The sequence below is a fragment of the Triticum urartu genome, chromosome 1A (assembly GCF_056163025.1).
Source record: "Triticum urartu cultivar PI428250 chromosome 1A, HENAU_Tu73, whole genome shotgun sequence".
NCBI lineage: Eukaryota > Viridiplantae > Streptophyta > Magnoliopsida > Poales > Poaceae > Triticum > Triticum urartu.
Window position 1 is genome coordinate 81,329,534 of NC_141873.1, and position 16,720 is coordinate 81,346,253.

Consider the following 16,720-nt stretch of genomic DNA (forward strand, 5'->3'; position numbering starts at 1 on the left):
TCTTCTACTGCCGAAGTGGCTACTGCCACCAGGGAGGGCGGGCTGGGCGGTGAGGTGCTGGAGTCAGCCACCGGCTGTAGTGCTGGTGCAGTCCCCGGGCCGGCTACCGTAGTCCCCGAGCCTGCTGCCGAAGTCCCCGAGCCGGCTGCCGAAGTCCCCGAGCCGGCAGCCGAAGTCCCCGAGTCGGCTACGGGGGTCTTGGGGTCGGCTACGTGATTCTTTGAGCCGGACCTGGCCGCATCGGGGTCAGGCGGCACGAAGATGGAATCGGATTCCGGAGATGGCTTGATAGATGGCTTGAGGAGGCGTTGTAGAGCGACGCCGGTTGGAATTGCTTGCCGAGTGGAGCCTATTCGAGCCAGGGCATCGGCTGGCTCATTGTCGGCTCGTGGTACATGGAGGAACTCGCATCCTTCAAAGTATCCGCTGAGTTGTTGGACCAGGAAACGGTAGCTCGCCATATTCACGTCCTTGGCGTCCCAGTCGCCGGATGATTGCTGGACTACCAGGTCCGAGTCGCCATAACATAGGATCCGACGAATGCCAAGCTCTTTGGCAAGCCGGAGCCCATGTATGAGCGCCTCGTACTCGGCCACATTGTTGGATGCGGCAAAGTGGATCTGTAGCGTGTATCTGAGCTTGTCGCCTTTGGGAGAGGTAAGGACGATGCCGGCTCCCAAGCCGGTGCGCGTCTTGGACCCGTCGAAGTGCATGCGCCAATGGGTGGAGTCGGGAGCCGGCGGCAGCTACTGGGTCTCGGCCCAGTCGACGAGGAAGTCGGCCAGTGCTTGGGACTTGATGGCAGTGTGGGGCTGGTAGAAAATCGTGTATGGGGCCAGCTCGATGGCCCATTTCGCCACCCGGCCGGATGCATCCTGGCTGCCTATGATTTCGGCTAGCGGGGCAGTGCATACGACTGTGACGGGATGCTCTTGAAAATAGGGCTTCAGCTTCTTGGCGGTGAAGTACACGCCGTAACACATCTTTTGGTAGTGCGGGTAGTTCTGCTTTGAGGCGGACAGCACCTCGCTCAAATAATACACCGGCCTCTGGACCGGCTGGGCTCGGCCTTCTTCCGGGCGCTGGACTACAATGACGGTGCTGACCACCCGGCTGGTTGCAGTGATGTAAAGGAGCATGGGCTCTTTCTCAGTCGGCGCCACGAGGACAGGCGGTGTGGCCAGCATCTTCTTCAGCTCGTGAAAAGCTTGGTTGGCCTGGTCATTCCACTCGAAGTGAGTGCTCTTCTTCATGAGGCGGTATAGGGGGAGAGCTTTCTCTCCGAGCCGGCTCATGAAGCGGTTCAGGGAGGCCAAGCACCCGGTGAACTTCTGGATGTCTCGAAGCTTGGTGGGGATCGCCATTCTCTCGATGGCCTTGATCTTCACCGGGTTGCACTCGATGCCGTGTTCGGAGACCAGGAAGCCTAGGAGCTGGCTGGCTGGCACTCTGAACACGCATTTCTCGGGGTTAAGCTTGATTTGGAACCGGCGCAGGTTCTCAAATGTTTCCTTGAGGTCCCCCAACAAGGTGCCGCGCTTCTCCGTCTTCACCACGATGTCGTCCACGTATACGTGAGCGTTTCTGCCGAGTTGCTTGAGGAGGCACTTCTGCATGCAACGCTGAAAAGTGGCACCGGCGTTTCTTAAGCCGAATGTCATAGTCAGGTAGCAGAAGGCTCCGAACGGCGTGATGAAGGCGGTCTTCAGGCGGTCATCCGGATCCAGCTTTATCTGATGGTACCCGGAGTAAGCATCCAAGAAACTCAACAGCTCGCATCCGGCTGTGGAGTCTATCACTTGGTCTATCCTTGGCAGGGCGAAGGGATCTTTGGGGCAGGCCTTGTTGAGACTCGTGTAGTCTATACACATGCGCCACTTGTTATTCTTCTTTAGCACAAGGACCGGGTTGGCGAGCCATTCTGGAAAGAAAAGTTCCATGATAAAGCCGGCCGCCAAGAGCCGGGCTATCTCCTCCCCTACAATCCTGCGTTTCTCCTCCGATAGTCGGCGGAGGGGCTGTCTGACTGGCTTTGCGTCTTCTCGAACATGTAGTTTGTGCTCGGCGAATTTCCTCGGAACACCCGGCATGTCCTTGGGGGACCACGCAAAGATGTCCCGATTCTCACAGAGGAAATCGGCGAGCTCGCCTTCCTATTTGCTGTTCAGGTTTGCCCCGATGACGGCAAACCTCTCTGGATGCTCGGGGTCAAGAGGTATCTTCTTCGTCTCCTGGGCCGGCTGGAAAGATCCTTGGGCATCATGCTCCTTGGGGTCGGGGGACACGGCCGACTGCTTGCCGGCTATGGCCACGACTCGGTCCAGCATCTTCTTCTCTTCGGCAATCACAAGGGACTCGGCCAGCCGGCTGCTGGCCGCGGCGCACTCGGAGGACTTCTTGTAGTCACCGGCTACGGTGATGACGCCTTTGGTGCTTGGTATCTTCATCTTGAGGTACACATAGTGGGGAACCGCCATGAATTTGGCCAAGGCAGGTCGGCCCAGTAACGCATGGTAAGGGCTCTCCAGGTCCACCACTTCAAACCAGATCGCTTCCCGGCGGAAATGCTCCTTGTCCCCAAAAAGTACATCAATCTTGATTTTTCCAATGGGGGCGCAGGACAGGCCGGGTACGATGCCGTGGAAAACTGTCTGAGTGGGAGTGAGCTGTTTTGTCTTGACGTTCAGCTTCTCCAGGGTGTCACGATACAGGATGTTGATGCTGCTCCCACCGTCTATCAACACACGGGAGAAGCGGGCGGCGCGTCTGTCCGTTGCAAGGGTGGCTTCCAGGACCAAAGCATAAGAGCCGGGAGACGGCATCACCTCCGGATGGTCGGCCCGGCTCCAGCTGATGGGCTTTTCTAACCAATGCATGTGTCCAGCGGGGTTGGCAGCGACCATGCTGACTTCCTGGTGCTCTCGGCGTTTGTTGCGCTGGTCTTTGGGCTGGCTGGTAAAGACGATGTAGGTTGCTTGCTCATCAGGGAACTCGTCATGCATGGCTCCGACTGCGGGCCGAGCGAATGGAGGCGGCGGGGCCGGAGGCGGCGGGCCGGCAGGCGGAGGTGGCAAGAGCCCCTCGCCCTTAGAGATCCGGGTGAGCCAATTGCACTTCTGGGTCGTATGGTTGGACGGCTTCGCGCCGCTGTGGAACTTGCAAGGGGCGTCGAGGGTTTGCTCGTAGGAGAAGGCGGGCTGCCAAGCCGGCCTGCCGCCCTTGGGCTTCTTGGGCGCCGGTCGTTCTTCAGGCGGTGCATCTTCGACTGTGGCCACCTGCCGGCTGGCGGGAGGCGGCGCGGGGCCCATGCGCTTGTTGTCGTTCGAGTTGGGGTGTCGGCCGGAATCCCCAGCCGGCGTCTTGGGCGCCGGGTTGAGTACCTTTCCGGACGCGTCTACCCGAAGCTCGGTCTTCATCGAGGAGTCAGCGGTGGCGTACTTGTCCTCTATGTCCAGAAGCTCGTCGAGGGTAGCCGGCTCATCGCAGAGGAGCTTGTGCTTGAGGAGGGTGCCTTCTCGGCATCCGGCTGTGAAGTATTCTATGGCTTGCACCTCGTGCACCCCTTCACAGGAGTTGCGGAGCTCGGCCCAACGCGTGAGGTAATCGCGAGTGGACTCGGCGGGGCCTTGTACGCACAAGGAGAGCTGTCTGGGTTTGGGAGCCCGCTTGTAGGTGCTGGTGAAGTTGCGGATGAAGGCTTCTGTGAAGTCTAGCCAGCTGTTGATGCTACGCGGCTTGAGGCTGTTGAGCCAGGTCCGCACCGTGCCCTGCAGCATGAGGGGCACGTACTTCACGGCGACGCGCCGGTTGCCGTTGGCTATGCTAACTGCGTTGGAGTAGTCGATCAACCAATCTTCCGGCTTCACGGAGCCGTTGTACTTGGGAGTGTCTCTTGGGAGCGAGAACCCTTTGGGAAAGGGCTCGTCGCGGATGCGGGGGCCAAAACAAGGCGCGCCGACATCGTCTTCTTCTTCCAACGCCAGGGATCGCGCCAGGCGGTCGATCCGATGGCGGGCGTCGTTCTCGCCGATTCCTTCGCGGCGGCCCAGCCGGCCGCTGAGAGTCGGGTGCGCCACTGGCGGTGAGGCGGGATATCTCTCTCCACAGGGCGGAGGCGGAGGCGGGTCGCCCCGCCATTCCATGGCTCGGGGATGACCGTCCGCGTCCCGCTCGATGGAGATCCGGGTCCGGCTGCGACTGGTAGCTGGCTCCTTCTCGCGTCGCGCGTGGGTATTGCTCGTAGTCGGCGTCCGAGACGTCGCGCCGTGTTCTCGGCGCGGGGGAAGGCTTTCCGCGCGAGCGTCGGCTTCGTGCCGCTGCGCGGCGGCGTCAATCAATTGCTGGATGCGCCGGGTCATGTGGGGGAGGTCTTCGGCCTCCAGGCCGTCCAGCTCGTCTACGGCCGCCTGGGCGGCACGCAAGTTCTCGAGCGGAGTGGCATAGACCGGGCGGTCGACTCCCAGCGTGTCGGCGATGACGGCGCCGCGTTGCTTGACAAGGCCGGCCCGGCTTGGCCCGCCCGGGGCCGGCGTGCCGAAGGCGGCGCGGTCAGCTTCGCGCTGGTAGGCCTCAGTGAGGCGTCTTACAGAGGCCAGCCTCCGGCCCTCTGCGAGGAGAGCGAGGCGACGTGCCTCCAGTGCTTCGTCGTCGGCGTCGGCCGGGAGAGGAGCGGACAAGTCGCGGGCCGCCGCGCGCGAGGCGTCGCGGGCGCTCTCGTTGGCCAGGCCGCCGTGGCCAACAACCATCACTTTTCGGCGGTGACAGCGTCGCAGCTGTCGGCTCGAGGAAGCGGGTCGTTGTAGATCGTGATGTTGGTGGGGGAAGGTGTCGTAGGAGGCCGTGTCGGAGTCGACAGGCATCGGGTCGGTGGAACCAACCGACTCCAGGTCTGCAGCGGGCTCGCTGGAGACATGGAGCTGGCCGAGAAGGTTGGCGAGGTGGTCGGCGCCCGCATCGAAGGCGAGCTCGTCGGAGATGAAGATCTCATCGGGGAGATCGGCGAGGCCGCTTGCCGCGCAGATGCTGGTGACGCCTTGCAGCGCGTCGTGGCAAGCGCCATCGGGCGTGCCGGGTAGGCTACGCTCACTGGGGAGGAAGAGGGTTCCCGTCCAGAACAGGTCTCCGGACGACGGTGCGCCTGGCCCCACGGTGGGCGCCAAATGTCGGGTGGCGGGTGCGACATATGCCAACGGGTGGCTTATCTTTGTGGGAACCAGTAAGACATCGTCGGTGCCTGGAAGCGGGATGAGGCGAAGACATGCACGCCGGCGGATCTTACCCAGCTTCGGGGCTCTCCGAGGAGATAACACCCCTACTGCTGCTCTGCGGAGTCTCCGCATGCTCACTTGATGAATCAAGTAGCTACACAACGCTCCTTGAGCTGTTTTTGGGGGGAGGAGGAAGAAAGGGCTCGGCTAGCCTGCTTCTTCTCCTTGTGTGGTGTCTAGAACTAGCAGGGGGTCGAACCCTTTGCGTGGGTGCCCCGGGGGGTTTATATGGGCCTACCCCCGGGGGTACAATGGTAATCCGGCTGGGCGCGGGGCCCTGCCGTCTGTGATTGCGCTCGCCGGCTTCTGCGCCGGCTGCTGGGGCCCGCCGACTGGTGGGTCCCGCCGGCTGCCAGCTCCTTGGTCAACAGGCAGGCCCCACTGCCCAGGGTCTGGTCGGCGGCTGGTCACTGTGGCTTTATCTTGCTGACGTGAGCCTCATCGTGGTAAGCGCGGCTACAGTACCGCCGCCTGTCGGGCGATCGCTGTAGCCTTACCACGTCTTGTCTCCTTAATGGGGCGTCTTCTTCGAGGGAGGCGGCAAGCCGTCTGCGGGGAGCCGGCTCTGTCTTGGGCCGGCTAGTTGGAGGCGTGGCCGCCTTCGGGCGTCTCTCTGCTCGAAGGGGCCCACCGTCGATGGGCCATGCTGGCGGCCCGCCGTGGATGATGCCAGAGTCAACATGGCAACAGCGCTGCGCCGGACGGGTCACGCCTACCCCGTACGGCGCACTGTGCCAGGCGTGCTCCGGGATTCAGGGGTGACAGGCTTTACTGTAGACACGACCCGTCGCACCGCCGTTAGGTGGGTGCAAACTTTGTGGGTACGGTCCTGACCGCTTTATGGGGAGCCGGCTTCTTGGAGTCGGCCTTCTCTGGAGGGCTAAAGTCGGACCGCCTTTCGAAAGCCGGCCTGGGCTGCAGCCGGCCAGGGGAAGGCGGCCCCATGTCTTGGATTCTTGAGAGCCGGGTGGGCTCATAACTTTTTCAGAAGTGCCAGGGGAGGCCGGCTAGGCTACCCATGGCCATTTACTCCGACAGCCGTGGCCATCATCATCATCACCGCGATCTACTCCAACACCTCCGCAATCTTCACCAACATATCCATCACCTTCCTCCCTCTATCTACAGCGGTCCACTCTCCCGCAACCCGCTGTACCCTCTACTTGAATATGGTGCTTTATGCTTCATATTATTATCCAATGATGTGTTGCCATCTATGATGTCGGAGTAGATTTTCGTTGTCCTATCGGTGGTTGATGAATTGCTATGATTGATTTAATTTGCTTGTGGTTATGTTGATGTACTTTGGTGCCCATCATATGAGAGCACGCGTGGATCACACCATAGGGTTAGTTGTATGTTGATAGGACTATGTATTGGAGGGCAAGAGTGACAGAAGCTTCAATCTAGCATAGAAATTGATGCATACGGGATTGAAGGGGGACCAATATATCTTAATGCTATGGTTGGGTTTTACCTTAATGAACATTAGTAGTTGTGGACGCTTGCTAATAGTTCCAATCATAAGTGCATAGAATTCCAAGTAAGGGATGAAATGCTAGCAGTGGCCTCTCCCACGTAATACTTGCTATCGGTCTAGTAAAGTAGTCAATTGCTTAGGGGCAATTTCACAACTCCTACCACCACTTTTCCACACTCGCTATATTTACTTTATTGCTTCTTTACTTACAAACAGCCCCCTACCTTTTAATTACTTGCTCTTTATTATCTTGCAAACCTATCCAACAACACCTACAAACTACTTCTAGTTTCATACTAGTTCTAGGTAAAGTGAACATCAAGGGTGCGTAGAGTTGTATCGGTGGTCGATAGAACTTGAGGGAATATTAGTTCTGCCTTTAGCTCCTTGTTGGGTTCGACACTCTTACTTATCAAAAACTGTTGCGATCACCTTTACTTGTGGGTTATCAAGAACCAAGGTATCAATCTAGTAGGAGGCCACACGCAAGTCCCTCGTACCTACACAAACAAATAAGAACCTAGCAACCAATGCGATAAAGGGGTTGTCAATCCCTTCACGGTCACTTACGAGAGTGAGATCTGATAGAGATGATAAAATAATATTTTTGGTATTTTTACGATAAAGATTAAAAGTAAAGATTGCAAAATAAAAGGTAATAGAAATAGCTTGTTGACGGAAGATTAATATGATGGAGAATAGACCCGGGGGGCATAGGTTTCAATAGTGGCTTATCTCAAGATAGCATAAGTATTACGGTGGGTGAACAAATTACTGTCGAGCAATTGATAGAAAAGGGAATAATTAGGGGAATATCTAGGCATGATCATGTATATAGGCATCACGTCCGTGACAAGTAGACCGACTCCTGCCTGCATCTACTACTATTACTCCACACATCGACCGCTATCCAACATGCATCTACAGTATTAAGTTCGTAAGAACAGAGTAATGCATTAGGTAAGATAACATGATGTAGAGGGATAAACTCAAGCAATATGATATAAACCCCATCTTTTTATCCTCGATGGCAACAATACAATACGTGTCGTTTCCCTTTCTGTCACTGGGATCGAGCACCGCAAGATTGAACCCAAAGCTAGGCACTTCTCCCATTGCAAGAAAGATCAATCTAGTAGGCCAAACAAAACTGATAATTCGAAGAGACTTGCAAAGATAACCAATCATACATAAAAGATTTCAGAGATAATCAAATATTGTTCATAGATAGACTTGATCATAAACCCACAATTCATCGGATCTCGACAAACACACCGCAAAAAGAGTTACATCAAATAGATCTCCAAGAAGATCGAGGAGAACTTTGTATTGAGATTCAGAGAGAGAGAAGAAGCCATCTAGCTAATAACTATGGACCCGAAGGTCTGAAGTAAACTACTCACACATCATCGGAGGGGCCATGGAGTTGATGTAGAGGCCCTCCGTGATCGATGCCCCCTCCGGCGGAGCTCCGGAAAAGGCCCCAAGATGGGATCTCTTGGGTACAGAAGGTTGCGGCGGTGGAAATAGGGTTTCGTGGTGCTCCTGGATGTTTTCAGGGTATATGAGTATATATAGGAGGAAGAAGTAGGTCGGTTGAGCCACGAGAGGGGAGTGCGCACCCCTGCCTCGTGGACTCCTTGTTTGTTTCTTGACGTCCACTACAAGTCCTCTGGATCACATTTGTTCCAAAAATCACGTCCCCAAAGGTTTCATTCCATTTGGATTCCATTTTGATATTCCTTTTCTGTGAAACACTGAAATAGGCAAAAAAAACAATTTGCACTGGGCCTTGGGTTAATAGGTTAGTCCCAAAAATAATATAAAAGTGTAAAATAAAGCCCATTACCATCCAAAACTGATAATATAATAGCATGGAACAATCAAAAATTATAGATACATTGGAGACGTATCAAGATTATATAATGAATTTTTACCAACCAAAAGAAGTATTGTTAGAGAAAATGGAGTCTGGAGGGCGCACGAGGTGGCCCCAAGGTTGGGGGCGCGCCCAGGGGGTAGGGTGCGCCCTCCTACCTTGCCGCCTCCTCGTGCACCCTTCGGACTGGTTTTAATTTTCCTAAATTTTTAAATATTACAAAACGGAGAAGAATTGCCATTAGAACAGTTTTGGAGTCAGTTTACTTACCGTACGACATACCTATTCCTTTTCGCAGTTCTGGAAAGTATCCCTTATGTACTCCTCTGCTGTTATGGTATTAATTATATTATTCTCAACATTTATGGGAGTACCTGAAATATAATGTTTGATTCTTTGACCATTTACCACCTTCGGGTTAGTGCCTTCGGCGTTGTTGATTTTGATGGCACCAGAATGATAAACCTCCTAGATAATGTAAGGAACTTCCCATTTAGAGAGAAGCTTTCCTACAAAAAAATCTAAAACAAGAGTATAGTGATACGTCTCCGTCGTATCTACTTTTCCAAACACTTTTGCTCATGTTTTGGACTCTAACTTGTATGATTTGAATGGAACTAACCCGGACTGACGTTGTTTTCAGCAGAATTACCATGATGTTGTTTTATGTGCAGAAAACAAAAGTTCTGGGAATGACCTGAAACTCCACGGAATATCTTACAATAAATAATAAAAAAATCCTCGCCAAAGATGAAGACCAGGGGGCCCACACCCTGTCCACGAGGGCCCCCTGGAGACCTTCCGACTCCAACTCCAACTCTATATATTTGCTTTCGGGGAGAAAAAAATAAAGAAGAAAAATCATCGCGTTTTATGATACGGAGCCGCCGCCAAGCCCTAAAACCTCTCGGGAGGGCTGATCTGGAGTCCGTTCGGGGCTCCAGAGAGGGGGATTCGTCGCCGTCGTCATCATCAACCATCCTCCATCACAAATTTCATGATGCTCACCGCCGTGCATGAGTAATTCCATTGTAGGCTTGCTGGACGGTGATGGGTTGGATGAGATTTATCATGTAATCAAGTTAGTTTTGTTAGAGTTTGATCCCTAGTATCCACTATGTTCTGAGATTGATGTTGCTATGACTTTGCTATGCTTAATACTTGTCACTAGGGCTCGAGTGCCATGATTTCAGATCTGAACCTATTATGTTTTCATGAATATATGTGAGTTCTTGATCCTATCTTGCAAGTCTATAGTCACCTATTATGTGTTATGATCCGGCAACCCCAAAGTGACAATAATCGGGACCACTCCCGGTGATGACCATAGTTTGAGGAGTTCATGTATTCACTATGTGCTAATGCTTTGTTCCGGTTCTCTATTAAAAGGAGGCCTTAATTTCCCTTAGTTTCCATTAGGACCCCGCTACCACGGGAGGGTAGGACAAAAGATGGCATGCCAGTTCTTTTCCATAAGCACGTATGACTATATTCAGAATACATGCCTACATTACATTGATGAATTGGAGCTAGTTCTGTGTCACCCTATGTTATGACTGTTACATGATGAACCGCATCCGGCATAATTATCCATCACTGATCCGATGCCTACGAGCTTTCCATATAATGGTTTACGCTTATGTACTTTCCCGTTGCTATTGTTACAATCACTACAAAATACCAAAAATATTTCTTTGCTTTCATTACTCTTTTGTTACCGTTACCACCACTATCATATTACTTTGCTACTAAACACTTTGCTGCAGATACTAAGTTTCCAGGTGTGGTTGAATTGACAACTCAGCTTCTAATACTTGAGAATATTCTTTGGCTCCCCTTGTGTCGAATCAATAAATTTGGGTTGAATACTCTACCCTCGAAAGCTGTTGCGATCCCCTATACTTGTGGGTTATCAAGACTAATTTCTGGCGCCGTTGCCGGGGAGCATAGCTCTATTCTTTGAGTCACTTGGGACTTATATCTGCTGGACACTATGAAGAACTTGAAAGACGCTAAGACAACAATTTATCCCTCAACTACGAGGGGAGGTAAGGAACTGCCATCTAACTCTACACTTGATTCACCTTCTGTTATGAGTAAGCTTGCGACACCTAAACCTGCTTCTGCTATTCGTTCTGATATGTCGCATGTTATTGATGATGCCACTTCTGCTATGCATGATACTTATGATGAAACTACTTCTATGCTTGATACTACTGTGCCCCTTAGCAAATTTCTTGATGAACAAATTGCTAGGGCTAGAGAGAAAGAAATTATTGAATCTGATTATACTGAGGAAAGTGATGATGAAGATAGGCCTATTATTCCTGAGGGTTATGTTTTTTATATGGAATCTTCTGCTGCTATTTTAGCTTGCAGAGATCGCCATGAACTTAAAAGGCTATTAATTAAATGGAACAAAGAATCTCTTAAAGATAAAATGAGGCCTGACCCTGCTTTTGCTACTTCACCTATCTGTGTTCCCGATAAGGATTATGAGTTCTCTGTTGATCCTGATATAATTACTTTGGTTGAATCTGATCCTTTTCATGGCTATGAATCTGAAACTGTTGCGGCACATCTTACTAAATTAAATGATATAGCCACCCTGTTCACTAATGATGAGAGATCTTGCTACTTTATATCCTCAAAATATTTCCGTTCTCATTAAAGGGCGATGCTAAGATATGGTTTAATTCTCTTGATCCTGGTTGTGTGCGTAGTCCCCAGGATATGATTTATTACTTCTCTGCTAAATATTTCCCTGCTCATAAGAAACAAGCTGCTTTAAAGGAAATATACAACTTTGTCCAAATTAAAGAAGAGAGTCTCCCACATGCTTGGGGGAGGCTTCTCAAGTTACTTAATGCTTTGCCTGATCATCCTCTTAAGAAAAATGAAATACTTGATATCTTTTATAATGGACTAATCGATGCTTCCAGAGATTACCTGGATAGTTGTGCTGGTTCTCTTTTCAGGGAAAGAACACTGGATGAAGCTGAAATCTTATTGAATAATATGTTGACAAATGAAAATAATTGGGCACCTCTTGAGCCAGTTCCTGCTCCAATTAATGATCCTATTCCTAAACCAACTCTGAAGAAGAGAGGTGTTCTATTTCTCAGTCCCGAAGATATGCAAGAGGAAAAGAAATCTATGAAAGAAAAAGGTATTAAAGCTGAAGATGTTAAGAATTTACCTCCTATTGAAGAAATACATGGTCTTAATTTACCGCCTGTCGAAGAAACATATGATCTTGATCCATTACCTATTGAAGAACCTCCAGACCTCGATAACCCGACACAGGTAGTAAAGGTAAATTCTCTCTCTAGATATGATAAAGCTGAAATCCCTCCTACTAAAATGGCTAGTCAGTGCTTGGATGAGTTTGATAACTTTATGTTTAAGAAAGAAGACTTCAATGCCTATTTTGGTAGACAATTGAAATGCGATTCCGATATGATTAAATACTTGGGTGATTATATGGCTAATATTGGATGTGAACTTAAACTTGTTAGAAAACATGCTTCTATTGTTACCACTCAAGTAGAACAAGTACTTAAAGCTCAAAAAGAATTGCTCGATGAGATGAACAGTAAGAAAAATGATTATGCTGTTAGAGTGGCTACTAGAACTGGTAGAATGACTCAGGAACCTTTGTGTCCTGAAGGCCACCCTAAGAGAATTGAGCAAGATTCTCAGAGAAATAATATTGATGCACCTAGTTCTTCTAAAAAGAAGAAAAAGAAAAATGATAGAACTGTGCAAACTTCTAGTGAACCTATTGCTGAACCACCTGATAATCCAAATGATATCTCTATGTCTGATGCTGAAACACAATATGGCAATGAACATGAACCTAATGAAAATATTAATGATGATGCTCATGAGGATGCTCAACCTAGTAATGATAATGGTGTAGAAATTGAACCTGTTGTTGATCTTGATAACCCACAATCAAAGAATCAACGTTATGATAAGAGAGACTTTGTTGCTAGGAAACATGGTAAAGAAAGAGAACCTTGGGTTTAGAAACCCATGCCTTTTCCTCCAAAACCATCCAAGAAAAAGGATGATGAGGATTTTGAGCGCTTTGCTAAAATGATTAGACCTATCTTTTTGCGTATGTGATTGACTGATATGCTCAAAATGAATCCTTATGCTAAGTACATGAAAGATATTGTTACAAATAAAAGAAAGATACCAGAAACTGAAATTTCCACCATGCTTGCTAATTATACTTTTAAGGGTGGAATTCCAAAGAAACTTGGAGATCCAGGAGTACCTACTATACCATGCTCCATTAAAAGAAACTATGTTAAAACTGATTTATGTGATCTTGGAGCCGGTGTTAGTGTTATGCCTCTCTCTTTATATCGTAGACTTGACTTGAATAAGTTGACACCTACTGAAATATCTTTGCAAATGGCTGATAAATCAACTGCTATACCTGTCGGTATTTGTGAGGATGTGCCTGTTGTTGTTGCAAACGTTACTATTTTAACGGACTTTGTTATTCTTGATATTCCCGAGGACAATAGTATGTCTATTATTCTTGGAAGACCTTTTCTCAATACTGCAGGGGCTATTATTGATTGCAACAAAGGCAATGTCACTTTTCATGTTAATGGTAATGAGCATACGGTACACTTTCCGAGGAAACAACCTCAAGTTCATAGTATCAATTCTATCAGAAAAATTCCATCGATTATATTTGGAGGTTTTGAATTTCCTCTTCCTACTGTCAAGAAGAAATATGATATTCTTATTATTGGGGATGTGCATATCCCCATTGAGGTAACCTAGTGTTATTCGAAATTTCTCCGGTTTCATGTTAATCGGAATGAGTTTGTTAACAAGACTTGATCAACCTTGTTAGTGGATTCCTTTTGATGAGCATGAGATGGATGAAACTAAAAGCACAATCTTCTGTATCCTCTCTATACTTTATGTTATTTAGTTGAAATAAAGTAAAAATAGTATTTTTCTGTCTGTTTCCTGATTTATCCATGCAATATAAAAATATCCCAAAAATAAAAGTCCTTAGAATGGCATGCCAATTTAATATGATTTTTTCGGGAATATTTGAGGATTTATGGTGCAAAAATTACCGTGGGGGGAGCTACCACCTGGCCACGAGGGTGGAGGGCGCGCCCCCCTGCCTCGTGGGCCCACGGTGGCCCTCCTCCACTTATTCCTACACCCATACTTTTCTTCTTCCTCCCACAAACACGAAAAACCAACTCAAGCACGAGTTTCGGCCCTCTTTGTTGTAATTTTCGATCTCCTTGCTCAAAGCACCTCTTGCAAAACTGCTTGGGGAGATTGTTCCTTGGTATGTGACTCCTCCATTGGTCCAATTAGTTTTTGTTCTAGTGCTTTATTCTTTGCAAATTTGTGCTGCATAGGTGACCATGTTCTTGAGCTTGCATGTCAAATTAATATGGTTCCAAGTAGTTCTAATGCTTGATATAGGCTCTAGGCACTTGTAGGAGTAGTTGCTATCAGTTTTATTGAAGTTAGTTCACTTTTGTTTGAAGTTACTAAAAATTTCTGAAAATTTTCAGAGAAAAGCAATATGCTTAGGAAGATGTTCCAAGGTGGTTCTTCTAAGAAGCAAGGACCCAGGCTTGCTATGCGGACGAGGAACCACCAAGAGACGCTCTAGTGCAGCCTTGCGAATGGCCGTCGGAAAACTTTATGGATCATGCAGGAATTAAAGAAGAATTTAACGCATATTTACGTAATGCCGGTCTTGAGGACTTTGAGGCAGACAAATGCCCCCAGTATCATGATCTCACAAGCTCCTTTGTGAGGAGGTTTGAGTATTCATCTTCGCGTAATTCTCCTTCAGTCATGTTTGATCTTTATGGCAAATCTTATACCATAGACTTAGAGGATTTCACTTTTGCTTGCAAACTTCCACAATGGGGTAGTGTTAGGGATCCCCCTAAATCAAAATTTAGAAACTTTCTTGCTAGTATAACTGTAGGGGAATCTAGAGATATAACGCAAGCTACCATAGGGAGCATTCACTTTCCTGCTATACATTATTTTGCTCTCTTCATAGGTAGGTGCATAAATGCTAAGGATGAAGCATGTCACATGTGTGTCCCTGACCTTAGCATTCTCAGGAGTGTTGTGTCAGGAGACCAATCTTATCATATGGGAGCCATTGTAGCTCGTAGGTTGCATCATAATAGATATAATGGAGATTTCTTTGGAGGAATTTATGCAACCCGCTTAGCTAAATTTCTTGATATAGACGTTCGTGAAGGAGACATGGAGTTGCCTCCTGCTTATTTAGATTTTGATTCTATGGTTTCTCACCAGTTTGTTGAGAGGACTAAGCCACCTCCCCAGTATCGATTAATCTTTAACAAACAACATGTTGTCTGTATTACTCTCCCTGCTCCTGCCTTCTTTGATTACTAGGCAAACGGAAGATATACCAGAGAGGAGGCAGATGAGTACGAGAGGAGAGCGGAGGCTGCCCGACTCCACGCTGCAGCTCAGGAGGCGATAGCCGCTGCATCATAGTACAACCCCAACTATTCTTCATCGCAGTACGACCCCAACTACCCCTACGGGTATCCGCCAGGCTATCCCTGGCAATAAACCAACTTAGGTCAAAAGCCTAAGCTTGGGGCAGTACGTATTTCTCACCGACATTACATTTATGTTCACACACACTCACTGCTAGATGTCGGTGATCATACTCTTTCACTATAATATCCATGCTAGTTTATTTTCTTTTTCCTTCTTTCTTCTTGTGTGTTTGTTAAACCTTAAGAAAAACCAAAAAAATAGTAGTAGTTTACTTTTCTGTTGTAGTAGTAATTAAAAAGAAAACCCAAAAATATTTCCCGTTCTTCTTTTTGCTTGTTGGGAGCTTTCCCGTGTAAATAGTTTTATTTCTTTTCTTTTCTTTGGGGTCAGTAGGAGAAGACCATGATTAAATTGTTGAAGTGGCTCTTATATGCAGTATTGTCGATTTAACCAAGAGTCCATATTGCTTTGTCTTCTCCTATTTATTGAATGCTCGCAGATTCCAGCTTAGTCCAATGCACGTGCACCCTTATTATTATACACATCGTTCGGTCGTGGAAGTGAAAGGTAATTATGATGATATATGATGGACTGACTGGATGAGAAAAGCTGGTATGAACTCGACCTCTTTTGTTTTTGTAAATATGACAAGTTCATCGTTCTTGATTCAGCTTGTTATGAATAAACATGTTTGCAATGACAATTAGAGATCATAGTTGCTTGTGCCATGCTTGATTAGCTATGAGTTATAATGGTTTACCTTGCGTGCCAACATGCTTGAGATGGTTATGATGTGGTATGATGGGGTGGTATCCTCCTTTGAATGATTTAAGTGACTTGACTTGGCACATGTTCACGCATGTAGTTGAAACAAATCAGCATAGCCTTCACGATATTTATGTTCATGGTGGATTATATCCTACTCATGCTTGCATCCAATGTTTATTAATTTTAATGCATGTACATGGCTATTGTCTCTCTCTAGTCGGTCGCTTCCCACTCTTTTGCTAGCCTTCACCTGTACTAAGCGGGAATACTGCTTGTGCATCCAATCCCTTAAACCCCAAAGTTATTCCAGATGAGTCCACTATACCTTCCTATATGCGGTATCTACCTGCCGTTCCAAGTAAATTTGTATGTGCCAAACTCTAAACCTTCAAATAAACATTCTGTTTTGTATGCTCGAATAGCTCATGTATCAACCAAGGCTGCCCTTATCTTCCATGTTAGGCGGGTTATTCTCAAGAGGAGTGGACTCCGCTCCTCACTCACGAAAAAATGGCTGGTCACCGGGATGCCCAGTCCCATGCTTTATGCAAACTAAATCAAAATTAATTGCAAACAAAACTCCCCCTGGGACCTGATGTATGTTGGAGGCACTCGTTGTTTCGAGCAAGCCATGGATTGATGCTTGTTGGTGGAGGGGGAGTATAAACTTTACCATTCTGTTTGGGAACCGCCTAGAATGTGTGTAGCATGGAAGATATCACCATCTCTTAGTTGCTATGTTGACAATGAAAGTATACCGCTCAAAATATTGATTAT